The 7455-nt window shown below is 41.6% G+C and overlaps 1 long non-coding RNA gene across 1 annotated transcript in view; it reads left to right on the forward strand.

The window, feature by feature from the left end:
• LOC114765021 (uncharacterized) overlaps positions 1 to 7189 on the forward strand; it is a 131461-nt gene extending 124272 nt beyond the window's left edge. Inside the window, exon 3 of the long non-coding RNA XR_003742569.1 lies at positions 7169 to 7189. This is a non-coding gene — a long non-coding RNA (uncharacterized LOC114765021). The remainder of the gene's footprint in view (positions 1 to 7168) is intronic.
• Positions 7190 to 7455: the final 266 nt, after the last annotated feature.

Consider the following 7455-nt stretch of genomic DNA (forward strand, 5'->3'; position numbering starts at 1 on the left):
TACTGTCACACTCATATATTTAACTTCTGATCATCCTTGAGATGGTTCTGCACCTTCATTTGAGTGCAGCTGTGTTTGATGATACTGATTTGACTTGATCAGGAAAGCCACACCCCTGTCTATATAAGACTTTACAGCTCACAATGCACCTCAGAGCAAATTAGAATCATGAGGTCAAAGGGACTGCCAGAAGAGCTCAGACACAGAATTGTGGTAATAAACAGATCTGCCCAAGGTTGAAAAAAATATTCTGCTGCACTTAAGGTTCCTAAGAGCACAGAGGTCTCCATAAACCTTTAATTGGAAGACGTTTGGGACGACCAGAACCCTTCCTAGAGCTGGCTGTCTGGCCAAACTGAGCTATCTGGGGAGAAGAGTCTTGGTGAGAGAGGTAAATAAGAACCCAAAGATCACTGAGGCTGAGTTCCAGAGATGCAATCAGGAGATGGGAGAAAGTTGTAGAAAGTCAACCATCACTGCAGACCTTCACTAGTTGGGCTTTATGGCAGAGTGGCCTTTCCTCAGTGCAAGACACACGAAAGTCCGCATGGAGTTTGCTAAAAAATGCCTGAAGGACTCCAAGATGGTGAGAAAGATTCTCTGGTCTGATGAGGTCAAAATAGAACTAAGTGGTATGTGTGGAGAAAACCAGGCACTGCTCATCACCGGTCCAATACAGTCCCAACAGTGAAGCATGGTGGTGGCAGCATCGTTTTGTGGGGGTGTTTTGCAGCTGTAGGGACAGGACGACTGGTTGCAATCGATGGAAAGATGAATGTGGTCAAGTACAGGGATATTCTGAACAAAAACCTTCTCCAGGGGGCTCAGGACCTCAGACTGAGCCAAAGGTTTACCTTCCAACAAGACAACGACTGTAAGCACACAGCTAAAATAACGAAGGAAAGGCTTCAAAACAACTTTGTGACTTTTCTTAAATGGCCCACCCAGAGCCCCGATGTAAAACCAATTGAGCATCTCTGGAGAGACCAAAAAATGGCTGTCTATCAACGTTTACCATCCAACCTGCCATATCTGTAGAGGATCTGCAAGGAGGAATGACAGAGGATCCCCCAATCCAAGTGTGAAAAACTTGTTGAATCTTTCCCAAAAAGACTCATGGCTATATTAGATCAAAAGGGCACTTTGTTAATAATTTTGTGTTTTTCTGTCAATATGGGGTGCTATGTGTACATTAAAAAGGAAAAAATGATTTAAGCAAATTGATGCAATATAAAAAAGAGTGAACATTTTAAGAGGGTCTGATTACTTTCCATGCCTAGTCAGACATTTACATTACATTTACAGCATTTACCAGACGCCCTTATCCAGAGCAACTTACAATCAGTAGTTACAGGGACAGTCACCCCCTGGAGCAACTTAGGGTTAAGTGTCTTGCTCAGGGACACAATGGTAGTAAGTGGGATTTGAACCCGGGCCTTCTGGTTCATAGGCAAGTTTGTTACCCACTAGGCTACTACCACCCTACCGTAGTGACAAGTAGTGTAGAGGTGGTACAGCCTGGTCTGAATCCTTACAGGTGCTAGTGGTCTTGGGTATCAACTCCTGCCTGGCTCCTGGACTCCCCCCAATCAGCTAACGGGTGTAACTCTCTGCAGGGAGGCTGCATGTCAGAGTCCGTGTAACAACGTCCAGTATCATCTCTGACAACGTTCCATGCCGGTGCGTGCTGATGTGCCATAAACCCTGTCTGGTTGTAATTAAACAACCAGTTTGCCAAAACGGCATTTCCCAAATGATTACCCAGGACTCTGCCTGCCAAACTGGCTGTAATCCCCAGCAGTAAAAAGCCCATGGGGGGCACATCAGTTCCAGACCACAAGACTCTGATAACCTTGAACACGCTGGGTACTTGTATTCCTAAGGGGCAGTTTTGACTTACACAAGAGTCAATGGCCCCAAAGGAAATCAAACTGGTTATACTTTTTTGCCATGGCTTTTTTGGAGGTCTCTGCTTAAAGGTTTGCAGGTATGCAGTAATATTTCTGCTCCAAAACTCAAATTTCATGTGAAGAAGAAGACAGTGGGTGATCTATCAGATGGTTGCTATTTAAAGATTCAAGGATAGCTGTGCACATTCATGATAGAGAGTCTAGATATGTATTTCTGTACCTCCTGTATGTTCAATAAGAGGCACATTTATAAGAATTGTATTTCTCTATATTTCTGTGGGTTCTAGGTATAAAGGGCCAAAGTTGTGATAATATACTACTGAAGATGGTGAAGATGTTGAAGATATATTTAGTATATAGAGTTTATTTTATTCTTCCACATTCTTTAAAGCTCAAGCTCTACCAACAATGTGGTGTGTTACAGCATACTGTATGTTTAACGACCAAAAATCAATATCAATTCTTTTAGGCAGAGTCTGAGAACCGTGAGTCCTATGTACAGACTTGTTTATTTGGGATTTAATATTTTTTTTCGTCACAAAAAGCATTATGTAAGATTGACTTTAGTATTGTGGTCTATTGTTCAAGCAAAATAAAGAGCCTTTATCGAAATAATAATAAGCTGCCCTTTTTGCAAAGAAAAACCAAACCACAGACAAGTAAAGTTGTTTTGCACAACCGCAAAACAAAGGCAAGCCATGAAGTTCTTGGAGCACTTCCTAGTTTAAAACAAACGTTTAAAGGCTATGGATAATGCTGGTGAATGCATCTCAACAGGGTGTAGCAGTGAGTGAACAGATGTAAGTGTAGAGTCACATTCCTTCAAATTAATGGAATATTCTTGTGTATTGACGGCGCACCTTTTGCAGAACGCTCAGCCATCAGACACCGACAGACAGCTGGCCACCATCATCACCACCTAGGAGGAATCTCAGCATGGCACCATCATTGGACTTTTCATTTTCCATCAAGTCTATGCACAGTACTACAGTAAAACCAGGCAAAAAAATGCAAACTAAAGTCATCAACTCTCATTGTAACCAATATGTGCTCAAATCTACATCTGGCAAATATATAAATGAACATCAGATGCAAGCTACATGACCAACAGAGGTTTGGTGAGAGGACAAGCAATGTCAAATAATGATGCAAAATGTTAATGTGCTCTCACTCATAACCCTACTCATAGTCCTACTCAGGGTTGTGGCTAGCACAGCCCATCCCAGGATAATGGACACAGAGCTGTATCTCACCCAGGGTGGGGCGCCAGCCCACCACAGGGCACACACATGGCATTCACTCACACACTCACATCTACAGACAATTCAGAGTCACCAATTCACATGGTGCACATGCCATTGGATGGCAGGAGGAAACTGGAGGATCTGCTGCACCAATGTGCAGCCCTTATGCTAACACTCTGAATTACTCTGTAAACCATAGCACATTATTTTGTTTTTAACACACATTAATCATATGTGCTGATCCCAACACCCTGCCATAATTGCAATGCACAATTAGTTTTACCCTATTGGAGGGAAATTATTGCTGGAAATAAAATGAGTGAAGAGGCATCTCTGGTGTCTTTAACGGCAAAATAAAACCATGTTTCGGTTGGCAGATGTAGTTGGCCACTGGATTGGCAGCTGGTTTGTAGCAACATTAGCGAAGGACATCCATTTTGCAAAAAGTGAAAAGTCATTTGCGGTTTTAAAGTCACAGTGACAACTAGTTGTGACAACTAATTATGTCATATTAATGCAGCATTAAGGCATGCTTGCCTTTTAATTCATGAGTTGCATTTGTGCATATAATATAGCATAAGTCTTTCTGGGCAATGGATGCAACTGTTCAGACACGACCACAACAAAGACGTTGGTCATGCATTTTTTAGTTCCAAGACATGCATTTGTTTAAAAATACAGGCATGTTCTAGTCGTTTATTCATCACAATTATAATTATTATTCCAATAGCAAAATATTTATTGTCAGGTTTTTGAAAGTGGACAAAGAACAAATCCTGTTTCATTGTTATTGATGTAGTTTTGGCCCCAGATCTCTTGGGGTCCTGACCTCAGCCAATAAAAACACCTTTGGGCTTTTGTTTTTTTCCAGGCCAGCACTAATTGCCCAACAGCAGTGCCTGACCTCGCAAATTGTCTCGGGGCTACATCCATCCTTCTTCAATGTGCCTGCATCTAGTGGACAGCTGTCCCAGAAGAACCGAGAATGTATCAGGGTTTCAGACTCTTTTTTTTAGTTTTTTATGTTATTTCTTTCTTTATTTCCATACATATTAGGTTGTGTGTTTCTTTGGGATTTTCTCTTGGGAGAAAATCTGTAGGCTTGCTTCTTAGATACACACTTAGAAACTGAAGTGAACTTCTGCTCTGCCTTGTGTCATGAACCTCTAAAAAAAACACCAAAAACATTAAGAGATGTCAAATACAAACCTTTTTTTTTATTTTCCTGTTATCTAAAATATGGAGCACTTTTCCACTAATTAATCTCAGAACATCTCATAGGAGCTGCAGCTTTGTAGATGGTATTACCTACGTGGGTCGGTTCTAGACAGGCATATATGAGGGGGCAGAGAGAAATGTGAAAGGTGCACAGAGGTGGGAAATGGGTGATGGGTGTCCCCCCGAAGCTTAGGGTCACTGAGGCACACAAACCCTCTGACCACGAGGAGGTAGCAATCCTTCACGGGAGGAAACTAAAATATAAAACAAAATGTTCCTGATCAGATTATAATTAAAAACATAACATTTACTTTAATTAGATACTAACACTACCCACTCTTGCCAATATTAACAAAACTAAAGAAGGGTTGGCATAGTTGAAAAAAGGATGCATCTCACAGCATTAAATTTCCCTTTTGTGAGCTGATGGGGTCTTTACTACGTGTCTCTAACATACCGTGGTGTTTGCGGGAACCAGAAAGAAACACTTCTCTACGAGACTATGACAAGAACAATGGACAAGTTCCCCGTTGACTGTGCAAATATAGATATACATTTTTAGTTGTTAATTATCTCACCATTTGCTAAGATTTTGAAGCCAGAAATGTGCTGCTTCCTCCAAGCCTCACGCTCAACCTGGGAATGCACGAATGCATGAATTAATGGGATGCAAAAGAAAAAACCTAACAATTTATGTGCACACACTGTACGGTCCAATTCTCAGACGCGACCTGACTGTTTACACTACACAGCAATATGAACACATCGGAAGCAGAAGAAGTAGTGAATGCGCTGCTGGTGTACAGAAAAGCTCATAAGGCTAAACTTTCGAAATTGGAGATCACAAAAATGTATTCGTTGTTTTTTTTATTTGCTTTACCACTATAAATAGTCTCTTTTCCCTGTTGTTCCAGTCATGATAGGTAAGCAAGATCACGTTAAAAAGGTTTGCTCGTGTCTGTCGTGATATTACATCATGTACACTGTACGATGCATGACACAGAAACAAGCTGTGATTCGGCCGGACTCAAGGAATTATCGAACGAGTGCAAAATCTGCTCTAAAATCGCAGAGCATATGCCCAACTAAGAAACTTGACTCATTTGCATACTAACAACGACTGGATGTGTAGCTGAGGGGACAGTGAGTGGGGATCTGCGCAAAAGCAGAGTATGAAAGAAAGGAGCAAATCTTGTGTATATTCAGTGTGTGAATATAATTTTCTTTCTTAACTTCTAAAAGTTTGATTTAAAGGGACAGGACGTTTGTTCAAGGGGGCATTTCCCCATCGTGGCCCAGAATAGAGCTGGCCCCGTTACCTAGCCGTACAGCCATCATTTTGGCTCTTGTCGAAGTCGCTCAAATCCATATTCAACACATCAACCTCCAGGAGAAAAAAAATTCTCTTGCTGCGCAAACTATCACACTACCCACTACCAGGTGTCTCAGTTACAAGATAAGCAGCGTTATTCGCGTCATAATCTTATGGCTCATGGGTGTATTCTGTTTGCATGAAATTGCATTTGACTGCCGGTCTTACTTAGACAAGATTAAAAGCGCTCTCGTAGGCCACCCGATGAACGCTGCACAAACACACCACTCGCCACCCCAAAGTGTCCCGTTTTATACAGCATCAGCAATTGACTTCAGCCGGCGGCTTATTTATTTATTTCCCCCCTCTTCACAGAGCTTTTGTGCATCTGCCACACGCAGATCGATAATTGAGCAGATGATGGCTGAAGCTTCTTTTCAGCTTCCAGACTGAATGGCTCAAGGTCACACCACCCACTCCGTGCCGTGTTTATCAACGCAGATGAAAAGATGGCAATGGACGTCCTTTCAATAATGTCATTTCAGGCTGAATTTCTGCTGCCTGGTTTTATCAAGGCTTAGCCACGGCAAGGACTAACTGTACTTTTCTTTCTGATTTCTAGTTTTATGTTGTTGTTTTAGGTGGAAAATGTGACTTATTTGGAGGCAATACAGTGCAAAGACAAATCTTCCCAGGAAAGATTTAAATACTTAAGAAAAACTCATTCAGTCGTAACAAAGAGGGAAAAGGGCATTTACTGTGTAATGTTTGTTAATTAACTGGTTTTGAAAATTTCCTCGAACTTTCATTAGAGCTGCATTTTGCTCTGTGCTGACAGTGCAAGGGGGGTTGAAGAGGTGGGTCAGGCTGTAAATTAAAAAATTATATAAATATATATACACACACAGACACAGTACAGGCTAAAAGTTTGGACACACCTTCTCATTCAATGTGTTTTCTTTATTTTCATGACCATTTACGTTGGTAGATTCTCACTGAAGGCATCAAAACTATGAATGAACACATGTGGAGTTATGTACATAACAAAAAAAGGTGAAATAACTGAAAACATGTTTTATATTCTAGTTTCTTCAAAATAGCCGCCCTTTGCTCTGATTACTGCTTTGTACACTCTTGGCATTCTCTCGATGAGCTTCAAGAGGTCGTCACCTGAAATGGTTTTCCAACAGTCTTGAAGGAGTTCCCAGAGGTGTTTAGCACTTGTTGGCCCCTTTGCCTTCAATCTGCGGTCCAGCTCACCTCAAACCATCTGGATTGGGTTCAGGTCCGGTGACTGTGGAGGCCAGGTCTCCACTTTTTGTTAAGTACATAACTCCACATGTGTTCATTCATACTTTTGATGCCTTCAGCGAGAATGTAAATGGTCATGAAAATAAAGAAAACACAGTAAATGAGAAGATGTTTCCAAACTTTTGGCCTGTACTGTGTATGTATGTATATGTTTTTTTTTTTCTTTCTTCCAGGCACGGCTGTACAAATGGGGCTCATTGTTAATGGAGAAATTCGATTTTCTGCAATACACAGCCAAACCCCGTCCCTCTCTGGAGCCTGATGCCACCACGCTGAGGCTTATCAACGCACTCAGGGTGTGGAATTGAGTTCTGGCGCATATTAAACCATGGGAGATGCTGAGCGAGTGAGCAAGATACAGTATAGTCCTCGAGAGATTATCCTCTCTCAGGTAGACCACACCGTATCTGCTTGTTCGCACACACACACATACTCAATCTCTTAAGCATACACATTGTCA

Source organism: Denticeps clupeoides, chromosome 15, assembly GCF_900700375.1.
Source record: "Denticeps clupeoides chromosome 15, fDenClu1.1, whole genome shotgun sequence".
Lineage (NCBI taxonomy): Eukaryota > Metazoa > Chordata > Actinopteri > Clupeiformes > Denticipitidae > Denticeps > Denticeps clupeoides.